Source organism: Daphnia magna, linkage group LG9 (assembly GCF_020631705.1).
Source record: "Daphnia magna isolate NIES linkage group LG9, ASM2063170v1.1, whole genome shotgun sequence".
Lineage (NCBI taxonomy): Eukaryota > Metazoa > Arthropoda > Branchiopoda > Diplostraca > Daphniidae > Daphnia > Daphnia magna.
In genome coordinates this window covers 636917-660237 of record NC_059190.1, presented here as the reverse complement: position 1 = coordinate 660237, position 23321 = coordinate 636917, and the positions used below count along the sequence as shown (strand labels likewise).

Here is a 23321-nt window from a genome sequence, read left to right as displayed (position 1 = left end):
TCGGCTGCCTGAGTATTGAGTTTCAGATACGATGAGTTCTATCCATTGGAGGAAGATAAAAAAAGACTCGAACTGTCCTGACCTAGAAAATACTAAGTCGATAATTAGTGACGAATACAGTGTGGGAAGTTGAGCGGAACGGATGCAGCTGGGGTTAATGCGATTATTACACGCCTCTGCATGTCGACATCACGCAGCCCTATCGAAAAAAGTAAAGGACCTTTTCCTATTTATTCGTTGACGAGCGAGACAAAAACGACAGTAATATCTTGAATAAGATTCAAAACGTACGAAAAGTGTTATGACAAACCAGGTGAAGCAAATTGTCATATCATGTGATGTGACGTGAGATAAAATGTCACAGGAAAAGGCTTTACGTGAATAATAAGTAATTAACGTGCACTGCGATCGATTTTCAGGTAGAGTTTCAAGTACAATATCGAAAATATGATTCGTGCTTGCGAGCTGAGCCAACCCACGTGAGGCAAAGTTGACATTTACAGAGAATTAAGGTAGGAAAGTTCAGGTTTCAGCTTTGCGAAGTTTCTGAAAATCTTTTTGTTTGAGATATTTTTTTTTACGACAAAGATCCTCTTATACATCGATCATGTATAAGCTTTCGTCCAGTGAACCGAACTAAGCAAAAACTCAATGAAGGAACCCTACACGTAAATATAAATAGACTCAGGTATTTATGTGTATCATAAGAGGGCAAAAAAGAAAAAAATTTTTTTTCCGTTGACTTTTTCAACTTTTAATCTGTGTCACCAACAAAAAAGTTATGCCTGGATGTCCCGGAAGACCTTAAACTGTATTAACTAAAGCTCTAAAGCACTCTTTGTGCCATGTTTGAATAACTGTTCACAGAATCAGGCATGGCGAAGCTAGGGCACATTTGCAGAAGAATGAAAAAAATGAAGCCTTTGAAAACAAACGCTCTAGAAACGATTCAGTAAACCAAAAAGACGGTGAAAGAGTTGAAAACAAAAGAGTGAAACAGACACAGTGTACACACACGACAAATTGTTTTCTTCTTTTGTCAAATGGCATACGGCGATAAATAAACGAACGGATGAAGAACAAAAGTGTAGAAAACTTACCCATTTCAGCGTGAATGCGTGCACCTTTCAGTCGTAATTGTTTCAAGTGGTAAGTTTCTGCTGCGTTTTCCCTGCACGTTGGCAATAACTACGTCAGATTTTAACTAGCAGACAACAAAAGTAAACAACAGTTTCATTATCAATATTTGCAAGTGCCACCTGGTGAGCTTAAAAAAAGGGCTTCACTTAAAACATGAAATCCATCGCAGAATGACCAGAAAAGAAAATGAACCATGAACATCGATTCGAAATGGTATGTATTGAAGAACACAACATCATTCATAAATATGTCATCATCGCTTTGGTATTTTGGGGAGGCTTCAAACAAAAATGTGAAACTGTTGATAGATCGGAGGGAAGAGAAAAACAACCTGGGGTGGTAAAATAGTGGAATTCAAATATGATCCTGACGGGATTGCAATTTTTTTTTTTTCTTTTCAATTCCAAATGATGACTGATGTTTTTTGTTTGGACACCTGTCGCAGACAATAATAATGTATGTACACAAGATGATTGGTGAAATGCAAGTGATGGGAGCTTTGATATTATACTTAACCGTACAATAAAAGAATATTTTAAAAAATGGGAAGCCAAATAAAAATATAGGGTTAATATAGGAAAAAAAAAAAATCCCATTTTCGTTCCATTACTTTCAAAAGAAACTTTAAATCATTTCAATTTGGCGAAACAAAAGGAATTACAACTCAATTCCAAAACGGCCGCGTTGATTTGTATTTCAAAGGGATGATGATGCATAACGTTGCTGCCTCATTAGTCAGCCTATAAAACCCTACATCCTCACGCTTCCCTCCCGCACTCTTCCGCAACGTTACCACGCCCTCCTCCCCATTAAGCTAACAGATTGCTAGATCATGCACACTAACACTTGACAAGGTACGATCTGTTTTTTCTCTTCTTTTTATATAGACACGTTTTGTATGAAGAATTTTTCCATGAGTGAACGAATAAAATGGCCACGTGTATGTGTGTAGGGAACAATTATAGTTAAAAAAAAAAAAATGATTCATAAAAAGAAAATGGCAACAAAACACGCATCAAGAATTCCTGTTGGATGAGAAGTTTACAGACGCCGGTTGTTCATGATAAGTATAATAATGACGGCCAACGATCGATGAGTAAATAGTAGTACAATAGAACGAAAGGGGTGAGGTGGGACGCATGTTTTGCGCAGGGAAAAACGATGGACTAGACGCGTGTGTACTAGTAATGGATGCATATCATAAGGGGGATCGGGGCGGGGCAGACATGAATGAATGGTTATTAATGGGATAGATAGAAGTACGTTGTATATGCGTGTAGTTATAGATAATTATAAAACTCGATTTTTATTTTTTTAATTCTTGGGGATTTGTTTTAAAATCGTACAATTCCCACGTTGCGGGACTTTTTACTTCATAGCCCTTCCTGTTTCCGATCAGTTCTGTTCTCTATTCGTTACTCTTTCCTTTTTTTTCAAATCGAGGCCAACATGATGGTTAAAAATACTCGGCAAGACCGTGGAAAATGGAAACTGATGTCGACGCTATCAATCGAACGTAATTCAGAAAAAAAAAGAAAAGAAAAAGAAATGAAGTTTCAAGTGCTCGACTCACGCACTCCCCTCTTGTAATTCAACCGCAAAAGTTTCACAAACCGGTCACGCATGATGATTGAGGATGATCACGTGATCCAAGCGACTAGGCGGCAATCGAGCCAGACAAATCCTAGCGGAAGAAACAGGAGAATAGAGCGGATCGAATGCGACGAAACTCCAGTGTTGCTTTGCATGGCAGCCGGTCGTTCACCTGATGATATTCACGCAGAAATTTATAACATACGAATTTTAAAAAACAACACAAAAAAACAAAATGACGTAACTATAAAGGGGCTGGAATAATAAGTAAGAAAACAAAAACAAAACACTATAAATAATAAGATGTAAACCTTGGAGGACGTGAAGGGTGACAGATGCCGGGTCAGCGTTGGACGGCGTGCACGAATATTTGCCCGAGTCGGAGAGACGGACTTGGCGTAGTAGCAGCGAAGTCGAAGTCACCGGATTTGTCTTATCCGTCACGATGGCGACGCCGCCTCGTGACGAGTCGTGTCTCAGCTCCTTTGACAAATAAAAGAAGAAAATGTGTATTTATTCTTGATGTTAAAAGAAAGAGGCACGAACTAGCTTGCTCGTTATATATGGTGCAAAGTGAATATGGGAAACATCAGCATTCAACCGTGTGACATCGTCCGTGTACAATGGGGCAAGAAATAAAAATAAAAGGACGTGAAAAGGATGGGAAATAAAAAGGCGAAATTCGCTAGGAAAGAATCCGTCAAATGTCAGATTTTGGCGACGATAATATGCAGAGTATTTCGGTGTCTGAGAGGAGTGAAAATGACCGAGTGGCTTTCTAGTATGCAAAGTATCCGATCACGTTTGGATGATTAGCCAAAATATCGGGCAGGAAAGAAAAAATGACACGACAAAGAATTTCACGTAAAGTTTCCCGATAGAAACATTTTCTTTAAAAAATAAAAAAAACAAAAAAACGATTCATTATTCAACGCTTACTTGATCGTGATGATGCCAAAAGACGTACTCTGGAGGTTCAGGGCTGAACTGGACGATACAAGTCAGATTGACATGACTGCCCACATCGACGTGGAACTCGGGACCGCCCAAAATCACCGCCTTGGGAGCTGGAAGCGTTCACAGAAGATTTTTTGTTTTCGTTTTGTTTTTGTTTTGTTTTTAATGCAACAGTACAATATAAACAAAGTCGATTGGAAAGGCAAGCAGTTAAAAAAAAAAAAGTTAATTTAAAAGAGAGAAAGAAATGAACAGTGATCTGCTCGTTTGCGTAATAATAAATTATTTTTTGAAAAACGAAATAATGAGAATTTAATGATGGAAGTCATGGGATGTACTTCAATCAAAATGTGGTAGACGAAAGTAGAGAGAAAGAGACAGAGAGAAAAATAAATTATTGTAAGCGCAAGAAAATGAAAGTGATTCTCTTTTCAATAGAGTAACAGCAAAAGTGGCAACCATAATAACAAAATGGAACTCAATGAACTCAAATTACGGTACTGGGCGTGATTCTTTTTGCCTAGTTTGGAAGACTTTGATGCGGTGGCCGCGTGACCCTGATCACCAACGGGACTGTCATCTACACATCAACAGAAATATTAAAAAAAAACAAATGAAAAGGGGGAAAAAAAAAGTAACTGAAAAGTTTGCTGTTTGCTGAAAAAGAAATGAAAGAAATATTGACAGTAAAACATAAATAATAAAACAAAAACGTAAGAAAAAAAAAATAATAAGCAACTATACATCAAAGCGAGAAAAAAAAAATGGAAATAACGAGCGGGAGAGTCTTAGTCTGTCAGACACAGACAAAAAAAAAAAAGTAGAACTATAAAATTCTTACACACCCTAAAAAAATAAGGAGTCGACATTAAGGGGATCGTAACGATCGAGCAATAAAAGTAAATCAAGAAAAGAATATTGCAAAGCCAACAAAACAAAAAGAAACGGTCTTTACATGTTTCATGGGTGCGTATCGCTTCATACATAAATAAGTGCACGCGACCCTGCTGCATTATACTTTATGGCGATTGTCTTTTTTTTTTTTTCTATACAGAAACTAGTTGGCACCGTACATTAACTTTGAGTAGATCGCCGTTAATAAAAAATTGTTTACTGTTTTCCTAACCACCATTTTTTTTTCCAGCTTCCCCTTGTTTTTGATGTCCTGAAAATGATCAAGATTTAAAGTTAACCTACGAATCCAAATTCTCCGTCTCCTGAAGTTTAATGATGGCTAAAACACGCACACAAATAAAAGACCGAATCGCATTCATCGTGTAAAGACAAACGCAATCCTTTTGCCCAGCCAAAAAATCAAAAGACCTCTCACTAAATTCGGTTTTTTTATTTCTATTTGTTATTTGGGTGATAACTTTCCTTCTCTTTTAATATATTTGATCCGCAATACGACACGTCACCCTGCCTGCCATCCGGGATAATGTGATAACCTTTATTTCGGATACTTTTTGCGTTTTTCGAATGCAGTTGAACACACACACAGTCAGACCGTCTACAATAAATTTTGAAATGGCCTTCTGGCTGGGGCAAAAAATGGACGTGAGTGTCACGACCTTAAAGAAAAGAAAAAGGCGGAAACGCGCGAGCAACAGCCGACAGTTTTGTTTCCTTGCTGGACGGCTTATAAATTGGAGAAGAAGAAGAAGAAAAAAAGAGAATGTCTCTTTCCTAATGCAGTGTGATATATTGATTCTATCCAGTCCAAGACTTACGCCGATGGAAATAAATCAAAAACTACTTGTCGATATCACGTACTTTATAGGAGCGATGAACTAACAAGTTCAATGTAAAATAAAAGATATACTCACCGACGACATTGAGTCGAATGAATTGACTGCGATGCGGTTGGAGTCGACACTTGACACTCATACAATCCGGCATCTCTGGCCTGCGTGAATTTGATCTGCAATGTCCAGTCCTCTGTCGGCCGGGACTTGACGATAGTGAACCTCTGGTCGGACGCGTACGTATATCGACCCACTGTCAGGATGTGAACGTCACGATGCCGGATCCAGCTCACCTTTTTCGTGAAAAATAGAAGAAGAAAATGATAGCAGGACGTTGGTGTCGGTACATGATGCGTTCATTATTCATAGTATGGCAACGAGCTGGGCGTTCCGACAGAAAAAAGATGGTGGCCATGTCCTTCTACACTCGACTCGGCGAACGCGGCAGTAGGATTTTAAAAAGACGTTTGCCCCTCTTTTTATTCGATTGCGCGGCTGACGAAAATGAACAAAAAAGGCAGATCTATGAGGGTTCGCTCTGACATCTATGCGCTGCCACATCTTGTAAGTGACGTCGAAAAAAAAGACATTTTTCAAAATAAAAAAACTTGTTCGTTCTTTTTCTTTTGCAGCCAAGATGGCGACTTTTCTTGGAAAAAGTGAATGAACAAAAGAAAGGGGAGACAACCTCCTGCAAAGGCATCAAACTCATTTTTGTGTGTGTTGCTACAGCTCTGAATAGATAGGAAATGATGCCCAAGTATTACCTTTTTTCTTTTAGTGCCTACTTCAACTTGACTTGTTTTCTTGTTAACCACACGATAAGACGCACAGACGTCGTATTGGCATGTGCAAGCGTTATCGATCCCTTCTAGAACTAAACAACTTCTTGATTTCGTCACGTAGACATACTCATCTCCCCACTTATACAAATAATTTGTTTAGTTTTCTTGTTTTCAAGTGTCTTTACATTCGTCAAAGTCAATTGAAAATGTGATTTAATCTTTCAATCGGTGATATCAATCTCATTTTTAACCACAGGGGTCAACTGGAACTCACTTTTGTCCCGGAGAACTATGTCATCCTCACCGTACCTCCAATAGAAAGAGAAATGCCACGACAGCCGTCTAAGAATCAATACATTTTTCACGTTTTTCTTTTTTTTCGTAAGAGGATGTTGTCGTAACTAGTGAAGCGAAAGCAATTCGACCCTCCAGGTACATCCGTCAGCCAACGATGAGGTTATCTGTTGAAGAAGAAGCCTACCCTCAAACGACACAGCAGCGAGCCAAGGTTAACCTCTAAGATTTTTGTTGCCTTGAGTGAGTGGCACTGAGAAAAGGCTCCCCTTTTAATTGGATCGAACATGATCCGCTCAAGTCCCCTTGACGTTGTACACACAACACCCATGTGTGTGTACATACTGGAATTTGATTTTTTAAAAAAAGGAGATATACAGAGCCTGTTATGATCGACTGGCAACGTAAGACACAACTTACGCCATATCCTTAAAAACAAAAAAAAATGTAACAAGAAAAAGAAGAATCAAAATGAGAATAAAGGCCTTATCGTTTGGGTTACACTGTGGCCACTAAATTAGCATCAGGCGATGTGTAAAAATCGCCGTTAAGAAAACATCCGCTTAATGCTTTCCATAGTGGTTGGTTCGTCCCCTTTCTACAAGAGAAATTTGACCCGGTTAGCTGGGGTTCACGATATTGCACTAGAGAAAAAGGAATGGTTCATAGATTTAAAGAATGGCCAATCAAAAGCGATAACAATCTCCTTTGGGCTGGACGGGATGCCCCAAAGCGTTGGCTATTCCGCAATCTCGAGAAAAATAATATAAATAAACAAAAAATGGGATGTGCTCTATAAATAAATAAAGGTCGTTTCTGCCCACTTGTTTTCACGAGTTGGTCATTTGTTCGGCTAGCAAAACAAGTCGAAAGTTTTGGGAAAAACATAAATAAATACTAACCGTTCGGTTGCCAAGGTAACGGACACGGCAGTGCAAATTGGCAGTTCGACCGACGAGGACAGTCACGTTGCGTTCAGTTGTCGGATCGAAAAGTGGACCAGACTCGCTCCCGGGACTGCCTGCAGGGCCGCTCTGATGCTCGTCCGCGTTGGCCGAATCCAATCCCATCAAACCCGTTGACAGGTCCATCTGTGACGGAGTGGCTACGTCGTTCAGTTGCTCTTGTTGCGGATGCTGCTGCTGATGGTAGGGCTCGTCGGCCTGAGCCAGCAAAAGTCCGGCTGCATCCAAAAAGGGAAACGATTTGTTCGCTTCCGTTTTCTGCTCGATGGCCGCTGTTGACGCCACCGTCGCAGCTGCTGCTCCTTCTTTTCGTAAATCAATTAAATAAACGTCGTCAGAAACATGGAATAATCACGCGTTTTTCTTTCGTAATCTACAGCGCCCAATCCATCAACTTCCAACGTGATATTAAATTTAGCCGCCCTTTTCTGAGCCAATATCAACAATTCTTTTACATTAAGAAACACGTGACGTGCAGATATTTTGGCCGTGGCATTCGTGTTTTATCGTTTACAATTTATAAACAAAAAAGCGAAGCCTGCAACTGACGTAACCTTGCAGAAATGAAAGGATTGCGTCTAGTAGTAGACGTCCAATAGCCGTACGCACTCGTCACGACACACGTAACCATTTTTCTTTTTTTTTAGAGTCTCTCAAGTCAATTGAATATGCGACTCAAAGACGAGACACAGCTTCTTCCTCGAAATATTCCGAGAAAACTAAATGCAACGTCGCATTCGCTAATCCATCGTACCGTTTCTCCTCCGACGCTTCTTGATTCGATTCCGCCAAGTTCTATCGTGACAGTCTCAAACGTCATCTCACTTTTCACCTTGCGGCATTGGGTCTGACGCAATTTGACAGATACTCTCGGTATCCATCGCACATCCGTACGTACATAATCAGTGGAAAGCGAATCCCCCTCTTGACTGTTGAAAACTACTTGGCGCAGGCTATAAATGGACGGTGCGGAGTATGCAAGTCATAACGGATATACGGACATCCCAAGCCATTTTCCTACACGGTATCACATGACAAGGTAATAAGAGAATCTCAGACACAAGTCAATCAAAAAAGAGGCCTGGAATCATCTTAGCCTTGTTAAGATTGACGTCATATAGTCTAATAATGTTCATAGTTAGACCGGAGAGCGTTCGGGTACGTTTTTTTTTTAAACATTATTATCGGTTGTTTATGTCGTTTGATATTATCCGGAAGCTTGTTTCTTATTATTTAAGTTTTTCCTTGGACGTGCCAGAAACGACGTTCCATCTTTTTAAAAATGTATTGTATTACATTTGCTCTTTTGCCAGCAGTGGGGCCCATTGTTGCTTATTGTGTCCTTGGTTTTCAAGTCACTGCACGATCGTCCGCCATCTTTTTTCTCTTCTTCTATTAAGCTCCTTTTTATTTTGTATTTTCTCGCTTAAATAAGACGTAAATGACAATGCGGAACGCTACGCTTTAATTCAGTTTCTGCTCAGTTTTTATATGTGCTGGGATCCACTATATACTCGCATCACGATGCATCTGGAATTTTATCTCGCGGCCGCTACTCCCGCCACACGGACGTATCACGCGCGGGTTTTCTTTCATCGACCTCTTGCCGCCCCCCAGGCTCTATGCATACAAAATAGATTCAAAGTTTGATGTCGATCTGCTTAATAAACATTTTTTTCTTTTCTTTTCTTTTTTTTTACATATTTAAAAGTGAGAGAATATCAGCCGAAAGTGAGTGTGCGCATACGTATGTGTCTACAGGTAACTCAATGTGCGTGAAAGCGAGAGGGTGGAATTAAATGATGCAAAGATTCGATTGTTTCCAACTTCAAAAGATGTTGCATTCGTTTCCTTCCCGATCTTTTTTTTTCCTAGCCTTATTTCGTTTCATTATTATTATCGAAGCTCTTGCTTAATTGGTAAAGTGATACTCGAGCTCTCTACCTACCATCACTCTTTCACTAACTAAATTAGCCATTTTTTTTTGTTGTTTTAATTCCCTTTTATTTACTTTATTTTTCGCTCTTGTTTTACGACAGCTCCCCCGCTCTTGAGAAAAGGTCTTAATGATCAGAGAGTGCACTTTGGTTTAGACTCTCGGATTACAGCGCTTCCCGTTTTCCGTCCATTCGACAATGATCATTCCAAGCCAAACTCTGATGTAGCTTGCTTCTTCAAACGAAAGCTGCCAAATGAGTAACCCATTATCTGAAAATATGGGGAGGAAACACGACGCGAAATTATTAAAGATATCGATCAAAAATGTCTAAATTTACGCAGAAAACTAAATGCCCGTTCGTGACTTTGGCCAACGGCTGTCCGATTGGCCACAGTCTCGTGAATGACACATAACAACAACAAATAAAACTTTAAATTTTGGAAACTTCATCTCTCTATTTCTGCATAAACTCTTGTCCATTTTACTCGGAATGATAGCTTCTCCCCAAAGAAAAAAGAGGATTGAGCACGTCATCCGCAGACGTTCTAAGATGACACTTTGTGTCAGTCTCCAGAAGGGCGGGGCTCGTGTACACAACTACGTCAAACATATTGTGAGTGTGCGAGTCTGGAATTAACTGCAACCAAGGGCAAATGAAAGAGTCTTGGAAGAAGCTAAACTGCATTCTAAAGACAAATGCCCTAAACTTGCAGACTCTACTTCATCCATAAACGTTTAATATATGTAAATGTGTGTGTGTGTGGGGAACAGTTAACTGCAAACTAGTCAACATCTGCATACAAGAGCTCAATCATGTTAGTTGAAATAAAATTTTTAAAAGCGGGATGTCCTCAAGTTTAAGATGCTGCTCTATAAACTACACTTAGTATGTCTTCGGGTGGAGAGGGGTTAGTTAAGTTTCTCTCTTTTCTTGGCAAGTGTTCCACACCAAAGGACAATAGCCAATCAATTGGATGAATCCAATGAGGCGCATCGTCCTGGCAAATAGACACACGGCCTGGAGTAGGTTCAATTTCACTGGAGCCTCTCGTTCTCCCACATTATAATTTCCGCCGCTTCTTCACTATCAGAGGCGATAGAAAAACAAACGATCCATGTGTGTGTGGGGAAGGGGGTGTGAAAAAAAAAAAAATTGTTGAATAAACATGGAAGCCACAGACCGCGGGGAAATCGATGGCGATCGATTCCTCCTTTTTTTCGTACTGATGGCCCACACACACAAACACACACAGAGAGAAAATGGCGTCATTCCAAAGTAAACGTAGAACCGTGAGACCTTTCAAAGTTCGCACTACGAGCTACAAAGACAAAAAAAGGAAGCTGACAATTTGCTTCTCTCTGACTAACAATAGGAAATTGCAGGAGCGGAAAAGGAGGGCGACAAAGTTTTACGGCGAGGAACAACGTTCGAACGGATCGATATCTCGCCCGCCGCGAAAAATCAACACGCAGTCAATAAAGTGTGGACAAAACGCGAGAATGACAAACTGCCGCAAAATCCTTAACGAGAAAAGGAGATTGTTGACATACCTCGCCAGAGAGACGTCTGAAAAACGACGAAAAAGACGCACAGCGGCGCTAGAGTGCTCTTGCTCATCACTTGGTGTAAGAGTGTCTTGTTCCTCATTCTCCTCATATCGTTGGCCCGATGCGCTTTCTTCCAATTGTATTCAAAATGTGGGCGGAGATCTACACTGCCCCAACTTGTTTGTCTGATTTCTTCCAGCGATGATTATCTTTAAAGGTCCGTTGGGCACAAGTCGGTTGAGATTGCTTTTGCCCCTTCTTTCTTGATCCGCAATCTGTATAAATAGAACAGAGCCAAAAATGTTAGCAACACATTCAAGAAAAGGAGTCTCGTAATAGGCGCAGATGCCAAATGTTGATGTAGCTCAAAAAACAAATACGGCCAAGTAAAAATCTCTCGGCTAAATACTTTCGACGTCATTATCTCAATCATCGACATGATTCAGGCGGTGCTGCCCTATTCAAACGGTTCGTCGCCAATTGTTAAGTATTATGGACCTAGCGTCAGGACACGGCAGTAGTTACAATCATTCAAAAATAAATAAATAAAAACAGCTAGTTGGATAGGGGGGGCAAAGCGGACGAACTCGTAAGCCATCATCTATTTCCAACTTGCATAATGTAGCGGGACACGCTGTGAGACAGTTAACTATTTCACGGAGAGGAAAAGATGACGTCAAAAACGAAATTTTTCTACCGCCATGTTCATATTATTAGAACCGGCTGGCAGGGCAGGTCTTTACAAAGAAAAACCATTTTCGCCTTGTTCTCTCTTTCTCTCTCTCTCTCCGTGTGTGTGTGTGTGTGTGGCCAAAAATAGGCTGTAGCTTTAAAAACAAAAATGCCCAGCCATAGTGACTGTGTTCTTGTAACGTTGTCGACCGCAAAAGTCGACTCCATTACGATAATTAACGCCCCCTTTCTACGGAACGGAGGAGGTGGTGTCCATAGGTCAGACGGACCGAGACATCCACCGCATCGTTGGGCACGCAGATAATAATATATTTAAAAAAAAATACATCGGAAAACTGGCTCGAGAATCGCATGTGCCCTTCATAAAAATAATAAAAAAGGCCAGCCAAATCACGCGGTACCGCCCGTTTCCAGTTGATATTTGATGCATCGCTTCTTATTTTTGTTTTTTTATTATTATTGAAATGTGTACACGGCAGTTGATTTGCATAATGGACTCGTATACTTTTGATATCATTCGAAAATACGAATTTTCCCCCCGCATTTCCCTCCGATCGATACACAAGAAATGAGTTGATTATTTTAGAAATCGTACGTAACCGATGCGCAAGGTAGATCGGGAGCGAATGAAATAAAAACAAGAAAATGGCATGACCAACGCAATTCCTTAAAGCCCCTCCCCCCCCCCAAAAAAAAACCTGGGCTCTTCTCCAGGAGTATGACGAGAAGAAAAAATCCCAACAAAGGATATTTTGGCACGACGACAAAAGAAAAAAAAAAAAGAATCTTATATACACCACACCACCGTATCGATGTAACAGCGCGAGTGGAGGTTGCTCCCGTTCCCCACTTGAATTCGAGTGTGTGTACAAGGACCGGATTCGATTTCAAATGCCCAGGGCATCGCGGCCATACTTTTAGCTCGACGCACAGCAAATGTATACACATAGGTTTCGTTGCGAGGCATAAAGATTCTTTTTTTCTCTTGAATGAAAAAAAAAAAATTGGGAAATGGGAAAACAGTAAAAGCAAGAGAAGTCAAGCGTTTTAAAGGCATCGTATACTTTCTCGGGATGATCTTGAACGAAACTGTGCAAACGGAGGGTATTTTTTTGGCTCTCTCGTTGTCTTCCTCCGGTCAAACAAAACACTCGAGTTCCACGAAAAACTGCTTTTCTTCTCCTGGAAATCTGTATAAAGAAACCCAATGGACCTCGAGAGCCATTCTTGTCTGATCGGAATGACGTGGATTCAAGTCTCTTTCACTTTATACGACAGATATAAAAATATACAGACGGTTCGGTTGCCCGTAGAGATGAAAAAGGAAAAAAAAAAAAACGATTGCATTTTATTTGATGTCGTTTATACTCATCCTCGTTGGGACCAACTCCCTCGTATTGTCGTAAGCATCTTATTGCTTCTTAAAAAAAAAACAGTAGGCAAAAGGGAATGGTTGTTGATCAGAGTTGCCACGTTTTTCTTTGTTACGAGATCAACATACAATCGATAACTTTGAAAACAAAATCAATCCTTTTGTCTATTCAATCAATTATGAATTTCTTTTTGGCCAGTGTCGGATTTGTTGGTGTAATATATTGACACGAGGGGGACGGCGGCTAAATGATCGAGTCGAACCGCAAAGAGAAAAACAAAAGCACAAAGAAAAATTCTTTCTTACAAGGAAAACGTTTGTTTAAATCGTCAGTTTCATATTCATTTAAAAAACAAAATGGCCGTATCGTCGAATAGAATCACTTAATAGCCGACATCTAAAAAACTACGTAACCTTTTTTGCGAAAATAGAAAGTTTTTTCTTTCTTTTCCCTATTGCAATTCTGTGCAACAAAAGAAAACTTTTGCTCGTAATGTGCCATCATCCAACAAGAATGGCTGACTAGTTTGTACGGTATCTTTTGCTCGAGGCCGAGTAGCTAGGGTTTGTATACGCTGGCGAGTATTTTTTCTTTTTCACTCGAAAGCTGAGCGGATAGAGCAAACTGCAAACACAGTTTGAACAATCTCAGCTGGGCTCCCCAAACGAGATAGAGTCCCGTTGTTCCCTCGGCAACGTCGGACTGCCAGAAGGGCCTCTCTTTCGGCCAAACTGCACGAAAAGCAAACTCTATTCGAGGATAAACACACAAGACCGTAACTGCAAGCGGACGATGAGAGAGAAACCCTCTTGGTTTGCCTTTGCTCCATTTTCTAACTTGTACAAACGTTATTTGCTTATCAACTGTTTCATTTCATGCTGATTCAGTTCCCAAATAACAATGGGCATCAATTTCAGTCCCCCTTTTAACTAACCGGAAAATATCTCAAACAAAATGTGGGTTGCTAAAGTGAAGCCAAAAGGTCAAGATCTCATGTTGTAAGGATTGGACCTTTGCGCAAGGATAAGTTCAAATGTCACTTGTAAACGTATCACGGCTATAAAAGTACTTCACCCACATCTCCCGGAAAGAATGGCAACGGCGCCAGTTGATTGGCCCGTAAAAGAAAAAGAGGGGGGCTTTATATACCACACCTCCCATCATTGCGTTTGAGTGTGATGGCAGTTCATAACGGCCGTCTTTGGACGAAAAAGATATACGATTTCCAAGGAATGGACAATACGCAGAGACACACAAAATCCTCGCTGACCGTTTTCATTTCCTGTTCGACCTGCAGCCACTTCCGCTCAGCGATTTCGTATTATTAGACATTGGACTGTGATATTTAAGTACATCGAATAATATCTGAATGGAATCGAATTTGGCCTACAATCGGACGTTAATGCGTTCGATGGACGGACGCAATTTTCTATTCAAGTGGGGAGAGAAAAATGTGCAAAAATCCGTCGTCCCATTTTAAGTTCCATCTTTTTCACTTTAGAATTTAGTAGTTACACTTGGCTACGCAATCGGCTCACGAAGCTTTTATATCACAAGGAGCACTTGCAGCACTTCTAGAGAGAGGGGCTCACAATTTCCCCCCGTTTCAATCCTTAGAAACATCACCCAAACAAACTTGTATATTTATTTTTTCTTGAAATATTTCAAATCTTTAATTCCCTTTTCAAACACTTATACGTACTTGCCTCCGTCTGGTTGAATGAGGCAAAAAAAAATAAAAAATGGACCCAATGGAGGCCATTTCTTCAGTCAGGTGGAATGTCATCGAAATAAAAAGCGAAGACGGACAATAGAAGAAAGTCTGGTGCTGCACCAATCCTCTTATATATATACGTCGTGCGCTAAAGCCAAGATAAATAATCTGCTCAATTTTGTTGTAACCTTCATTTTTTTCCCTGTCATATTTATTCCAATGGAAAATAAGCAAAAATTCAGTTTTCCTCATTTCAACTGATGCCCCCCCATCATCCAACTTGTTCTTTAAAGGGCAAATGTGAATAAATGCACCGGCCCACAGACGCACGTAGAGATGTATCGATCGATACATATGTATACATACATACATCCACACAGTGTATTATGTAAATTGAAGGGTGGAGTAGAAGAGGATGGGGATTAGAACTGAAATATGTCGTCGGGAATTTTTCCTCAAACGGGGGATTCTCTCTGTGATGTTCTTCCGCCAAGTCGACGGGTTACGGTTCGTTCGACATCGTCTGTCAGCCTCAAAGAAAGAGGAACCTGTCGAGCTCTTTTTTTTTTTTCAAATACCGAAAGGAAGAACTGAAAAAAGAAATACTCTTGCAGAGGGAAACGTCAAAAATAATGAAATGAGATTCTATTTTTTTACTCTTTCGTTAGAAAAACCAACGAGACAAAGCGCAGCTCAAACAAAGGTCCAAGTTTCTCTCGTTTCATTTGTCTCCGATTGCTTCATAGAAAACAATGACACACAAAAGGAAAATCGTTTAGCGAATCTAGTCACACACACACACACACAAAAATCCCGTCTTTATCGATTGCCAGACGAGCTCGTTTCGTGCGAGTCGCAAAAATCTACACTTGTTACGCACAGACGGCAGCTAAAGCCAAAAACAGAGACAGCCTCTGCCGACAGTTTCTCCGAAAATTGGAAAAACAATCAAGAACAAAAAAAAATCGCCCCCCTTTTTAAAAATAAAAACAATAAAAAAAAACGGGCCAGTGAGTTTACAAAGTGTGGTTCGACAGAAAAAAAAAAAGAAAACACCTATCACAACCGAAAGGAAACCACAGGAAAAAGAAGGGCGTTTGGCACACGCCAATCGAGCTGCCACAAGTCATCGAAAGTGGCGACGAAAGAAAGAAAAAAAACTTTTGTTTTCCTTCTTTTCCTTCCTGTCGAGTTTATTGTGTTGTTGTTCCTTGTTTGCACTGGCCGCCTGGCCCAGCACAAATGTCTTTTTGGCTGGACAGCGCACTACTGACGGCGACTCATTGTCACCGACGTCCAGGATCAACAAAGTGATAACCTAACGACACGCATTGTTTCTTTGTTGCTGTACACGACAGGACTCCCAAGTTTTCCTCTTTTTTTTTTTCTTTTTATGTTTGTAAGAAAAACATCTTAAAAACGGCAACAATAAGAGTGTACAACAAGATCTGGTTGGTTGCCAAAACCTACAAACAGACAGCCCCTGTTTTCCCTTCTCCCGACGTTCCCTTTAATTTTTGACGGATCTTTTCAAGTTAATTGTAGACGGTGTCTTTGGTTGGAAACCCGAATTTAACTGAATTTTAAAAATGCCCATGAGAAATTGAGGACATTGGGAGCCAAAATAAAAAAAAGATGAGGCCAATAAATCGATACATTGTAAAAGCGAAGAACCAAATTCTTAAAATCAATAGATCCTTCAGTTTCTCGATGGTTTCATTTTTCTGGCTGGTCTTAACTTTTCGCATCTCGGCCCCATTGTTGGAAATCAAAGTTCAGTTCACTTTTTCAGCCAGAATTTGACTCACAAAAGTTACAAAATAAATGATGGATAGTTGCAAACTACAATCATGTCTATACGGTGCCTATCGAACTCGCGGCCGTTAGCTAGTTGAAAGAAAAAAACCTGTTATCAATTTCAAGCATAAACTTTTCAAAGAAAAAGAAAATATTTAAATTTACAGTTTTTTCTTTTTCTTCAAGAGGGAGGAACCCGACACAAAGTCGAGGATGAAAGGGAAACGCTATCATCACAGAACACCAAGAGAGCGCTAATTGAATTTGCATTCAGCATCACTATGATGCCTCTCGAGTTATAACAGGCAAAAAGAAGTGTGTGTGTGTGTATTCTTCATAACACAAATTGTGTCTGGTGTATAATAACGAGGCCGCCCTTATTTTTTGGCCACCCACACCTAGCGACCCTTTCTTTTGTAAACATATCTGACGCTTGGACGGGTTGCACCATCGTCACGAAAACACAGACCCAAAAGAGTTTTGAGAGAGAGAGACGCCCAAAGCCTATTACGCGCTACACCTACCCGGCCATATACGAAAACTCACGAGTGGACGCCTTCGGGACACAACAGACGCATTAAATAGAGTTTAAGTGTATACGTATACAATATATACGGACGCATTGTGTAATTAGTTCTTCAGTCATGCGGATATCGCACTCATTGCGATGCTATTTAGATATGAAATGCGTCGAGCGCGCTACCGTGATTACTGCGTCATACAAATTGACAAGTTAATAATTTCAACGCATCAATAATTAGGAATTTCTCTAGAAGATGAAGCACCACTCACGCGTGTACCTCAAAGTCTTCCAAGAGAATGGCAGGGTGAAAACAGAAAAAAATAAAAGAAAAAGTTGTTGAACGACGCGCGACACACAAACGAATCGTGAGCGAAAATTGGTGAGAGATAATCACGCTCGGGTTGTGTCAACTCATTATACAGCAATTCAAAAGGGTATCAAGGCGTGGCTTTTGCCACCACCAACATTAGCAATCAACTGTTTTCGCTACATAATACGTGTGTCATGTAGGACATTGGCTAAATCAGAGAACTCCCCGGCTCCGTCGTATTACAATTTCCTTTGGCTGGAATCAAACGCGCGGCATTGATCTTCTACGCGCACCATCTCACGAGTAAATAGTTTTACTTTAAATGTTTCTCAGTCAAATAAATACAACGAACGGGGCAAATGTACGACGACAGAAACCCGACAATTGTGAGCGCAAGAGAAGAAGGAAAAAAAAGAGATCAAAGGAAAAAGGCCAAAAAGCGCAGAGCTAAATATATTTATATACCCCCCACATTCATATGTATATATAGAGAAAGAGAGAGAGAGAGAGGTAGTGAAGGAAAGGGGGAAAAGCTTAACCGACGGGCGAGAAACCGGCCAAGAGAATTGCGGCAACGCCGAACCTCCACTGCAAGAAGAACTAAGCCCTCACGTAAGCCGCAGCAACCGTATCGCTGTCACCAATCCTTCTTTTCACGTCGATCCATTTCCCTTTTTTTTTTTCACGCTGCTGTTGCCTTTTTTTCTTTTCACGGGCCTGTAGCTTCTCATTATTGTTAGACTGTCTCAACGCACAGAGCTTCATTTACTCCTTTAATAACGATTACGTAAGGTTCACGAGTTTTACGGAGACGACACCTTCTTTTTTATCGTGTGGGTACCGCGCACTCACGTGCACGATGCGTGGCCTTTCATTGCGCTCTCTAAGGACGCATCCGTTGTTTCTCTCGTTGCTAGGGAAACACGACCAAGACACTAGGCTTCGCATTAAAACAGTGCGATATGGTGATGCTTTTTCATAAGAAAACTATCCATCGTTTCGTTATTTTAGTTTGATTTTTTTTTAGGGGGGGAGTCTGATTGGAAAATGGTTTCCGCAATGGAAGTTGATAGATGCAGATGCTTGTATGTCTCTTGCCTACGCTCCCTTGATTAACTTCATCAAGGAAGACGCTCATCGACGTCAAGGCGTCGTGCTAGGCAACACGGTAAAAGAACGTTTTTTTTTTAAACGAGTCGATAACAAGAAGGAAACGGAAAGAAAATGAAGGCAATAAACTTCGTTACCAACTTGTACGATTGATTGGCGAAGAATTTGGGTCCCTTGGCAACAAGTGCCGCTTTGATTATCAAATCGATTGATAACTCGGTTTAAAAAAAAAAGGGGGGAAAAATGTGACGAAAAAATTGTGATGTCGATAATATCCTGTCAACATTTTCGTTCACGGAGTCTTCCGTCCAAGAACAATAAAAAGCCCAACACATTTGCGGATATGCTGATGTCAGCCGGTTCATCTTGGCTATGACGGCTAAGATCTTGGATCGTAACTAACAATTCCCTTATTTTTTTTTTTGTGTGTGTGTGTGTGTGTGTGCTTTCATGTTATGTCCAGAAGATGACAGGTCTGAAAAAGAATAAATCCATCATCATCCGCCCTTCGACAAATGAAGGAAGAAAAAACAAAAATCCTCTGGCTTATGTATAATATTGAGCTGAAAACGCTGTAACATGTGTTGTTTAAGATAAAATAGAATCTTCGATACAAGAGGTGTGCATCAGAGGAATATGAGATTATTGGGGAAGACAGGCGCATATCACAAAAAGAGATCAAACAAATGTCCGAAAAGAATTGCTATGACAGCATGGCACGCAAGAGAAAGCATCCGGAAGAACGGAGAGCCACAAGAGAAAATGACGGATGGCCGCTATTCCTCTATAGACAACAAGAAGAAAAAAAAATAAAAGAATCCCCACATGATCCGCGTATCATGGACAGTAGAATGGCTAGATTTGCGCAACAAAACATTGTATCAACGGTATTTATTGAAATCTCTCTACAACGCGCAATCCTTTCAACTATCCGTTTCCAAACCACAACACGCTCGTTGGTATTTATTTTTGCAAGCCGGATTTTCATTCCGTCAATATGAGATCCGTTTTCTCTTATTCGGATGGGCTCTACGACGTGAACCGTAGACGGGAAGGGAACAAATTGCATCTTTTCGATATGCGCCAAAAAAAAAAATAAAATAATAGCGTCAATTTTCTCTTTTGCTCGGCTCACGAGGACGAAACTGGGCCTCGTCAATATATGCAGAGCGTCTATCCACTTACAATGTATATACATCAGCCTTACATTTTGCCACACCTCCAAGGCGGATCTAACAACAACAAACAGAAAAATGTTTGCACTCCATCATTGGAAAGCCAAAAAGAAAATATGAGATCGCACTATATTCGTGTCACGAAGCACAACATTTCGTCGGCCCCTCAAAGTGCTTTTTGTTCGCATCAGTCTAACTGTCGCAATAAGACGCGAATGTTTGACTTGTTTATAGATCGCTTTACTTTCCCTCTTATTATATCGCACAGGCCCACATAAATGAAACTAAATCAAAAAACCAGAAAGAATGCGTTTTATGAAAATATTTTGTCTCGTAGGGTTAACGAGTATATTATTTCCTGGTGACACAATGCGTTTCCTTCCCCCACATTTTTTGATTTGAAAAATCTCTACGTTAACTATCGATCGTGGATCCTAATAGAAAATGGGAGGGAAACGTATTTGAAAGCATTTTAAAAGAAAACCGTTAACAAATGTTGCTAAAAAAAGGGAGGGGAATGATGTAAATAAGAAATAAAACTCTTTACGTAAAGACAACGCCCTCCCCGTTTCCTTCCTTGCAGTCACACACCGACAGAATACACATCAACGCGCTCCGGTGCGCTCAATATGGCGATGCCAATCACATTGGCACTTTTCTTTCCTGAAGACGGGCAAACATAAAAAAAATGTCGCCCTTGGTAGCATAAGGTTCCTTCTCCAAAGATCAGGAGGCATCGAGTCTGTTATACTTATTCATTTCTTGTGAGCCATCTAAAATGGGGGGAAAATGTACTAATACTTTGTAACGGTGCACAAGAAATTGGGCTGTCTCGTATTTGCGTGGGTAGTTTGCGAAGCATTGCAACTTTCCTTTTTGGACTTGTCACCTGGGTTGCATGTCCCATTCTCCTCAACACAAAAATCCTCCCACTACCTCTACAATCCTCGATTTTTCATCGCAAGTCTGTAAAAGGTCAAAGTCATTTCATCTGTCGAACACCCAACAAAATCCAATCTCCTGTCTGAAATATATTTTTTGCCACATCCGAAAAAAACTTTTAAAAAAACTCGTGCACCTTGAAGTCGGTGCGAAATCTTGATGGTGACGAAGCACAAAACTGACAGCCTTGGAAAAGACTTGTTAGACGGATCCAATATGTAAGCTGCCAAACATGCACGGCAAACGTTCAATACGGATCTGAAGTTGTTATTATTCTAATAAACCAGCCCCGTATTGCTCAACTCTTAAATTTGACCGACTCAAATAAACAGAGGCACATTTCCAGTCGATCAACCAACTAAACCACCAAAATTGCTAGTCAGATAAAACAACGACGCTCAATAAATCAAAAGAGAAATACTAAAAAACAAGGTGATTCGTTACAAACGTTTTTATACGACGAGCCCAAACGATCCGCGAACTGATGCTTCCAGCAAACACATCCGAAAAGGCCAAGAACCATAAAAAATGTCGCTATTGTGCAAAGCGCGAAAAACCCCATCCCCTCGACAAAAAAACAAAAAAAAAAAAACTAAAAAAATGGAATGGATATCATAAAAGGACACACATAGAAACCGTGTGGCTGACACAGACTTCATATCTTAAAGCCGGGCGGGACACGACGGTGATACAAAATGTGCACGTCTATAAACTGCGCACGCAAAAGTTGAAATGAAGCATCAAAAAATGAATGACCTATACGAGCAAAAACCAACACGACTGCCAAATAAAAACAACCCCAAAAGACGAACCTTATAGATGTGAAACTATAAAGAGAAGGAAGCAATAAAAACACGAGCAACATTTCTCTGCGCGTTAGACCCTTTCGAGTCAACAAAGAACTGTTGGATGTGAGGGAAGCGTCCTCCAGCCTACACACGAAAAAAGTCTTGACGAAACGAATGCAGAAAAATGTGATACTAACGGAGAGATCACGTGTTAAAAGTGAAGCGCACCAACGCGCTCCAACGCATCCGTTTCCATCGTTAACAGAGAGGCAGATTCGGACGGAGGAAAAGAAACACTTTCGCCCATTTGCCCTGTTTGTCATCTTGTTTACCTAATGGCCTGGGCTCTTGAGATTATAGCGTAATTGCCTGATTACAATTGTTCGCGCTTTTGGACTACGCAGTCAATTAGAGACAAGGCACTAGTTTGCATACATCATTTGCATCAAGTAATGATCTAGAATTATGAATAGGCAACAGCGCAAAACATAAAGAGACGTACGATTATGATAAATGTGTACAGTTCATTCTGACCTGGTGTCAATGATCCGTTGAGCCAAAGTCCTTTCACATGATGATCCGCACCCGAGACTTGAGCCTCGTTAAATACATAAATCAACTGGGCCGACTTTTTCAAAGAGAAACTGTCCCCGGCAAATTACTTTTGGCACAGTTCAAGTCGTTTTTTTTATTTTTATTTTTTATTATTGAAGAAAACGATTGTTGTCACCAAAGACGGAATAAATCAATTAAAAACGGTCAGCAGGGATCATAAACGACAGTCCCGAAAAAAACAAACAACGAAAAAACTTGTTTGCAGAAATGATCGACGGTAACGACTTTGAAAACTCGCAAACAGAAAAACTAGGCAGAAAACAAATATCGAGAGCAGATCCTGCAGGAGAGCGACTGTTTGGCTCGACGTCAGCGACGGCACTGACGCCTACCGTCCCTACACTGTCTGACTTGACTCTGCCCCCCCACCAGCAAACCCAAAACCTCCCCTTTTCTTTTTTTTTTCGCCATTTCCCGAATAAAAACGCGCTTCGCTCCACGACTCTTCCATCAGGTTCCGTTTGTTATACACGTACGTTTATTCAGTTTTATGCGCTGCTTCGTCTTCCATCGTTCCGGTCCGTCCGCTACACACCCGATGCGCGTTTCTTTTTTGCTGTTGTTGTTTATTGCTTTGCCATCAGGAGCTGAAGACGATGTTGGTATGCGCGAAAGATCGGTTGCATTCTTTTGCCTCTACTTTGCGTGTGTTAATGCTTAAAAGCCTCTCTGGAAAGATATTGCGCATTTTGCTTTCGAACGTTTTCTTCGCTACGACTCCTTGCGTTCACTACTGTATTTATAGGTATACTCTATTCTATTATATGTAGCAAAGTTAATGTTGCAGACAGTTTCGACAATCGAATAAGGCGAACGGCAAAATCAAACAGAAAAAGAGAAGGACATACAGGAAATCGATTTTCCGCTGTACAAGGACGACAAACACACACAGTTGCGCGCTGTTGTTTTTGTAAATAATCAAACGGGTAATGACATACATAGGCAATGATTTTCAAATGTCAGGAACAGCTCTACATTTTTGTTGCAATCTACGTGTTTCCGCGATTGCATTTCAATGTCGTTCGCTTTTACGTCGTTTTTTTCTGCGCAAATGACGTTGAAGAGTTTCAAACAAAATTTCGGAAACAAGAAACAGAAGCGCAACTGAACAAGGAAGAATATCCGGAAAAGACCTCCTGCGTCCTGCTGCTCTAAACATCCTTGTTGACGTCTGTTTTTCTCCTCCCCTCTTTACGCGTTTAACCCCTGGGCCAGTTCACCTTTAACTTTACGTGAAACTACAACTCCGCTACAGTTAAACTCTCTCCTACTGCCTTTATTTAGTGGGGAAAAAAAGGGTGGGGGGCAACTCGAG

General features: G+C 40.6%; 1 non-coding gene across 1 annotated transcript; it reads right to left on the bottom strand.

Annotated features, from left to right (window-relative positions):
- Window positions 1-1340: 1340 nt before the first annotated feature.
- On the bottom strand, window positions 1341-22343 carry LOC116930194. Its single transcript, XR_006651277.1, has 7 exons — window positions 21926-22343; window positions 10970-11241; window positions 7417-7784; window positions 5517-5728; window positions 3673-3800; window positions 3045-3216; window positions 1341-2905 (listed from the first exon to the last, which is right to left on the bottom strand). It is a non-coding gene; the product is annotated as a hemicentin-2 (transcript).
- Window positions 22344-23321: the final 978 nt, after the last annotated feature.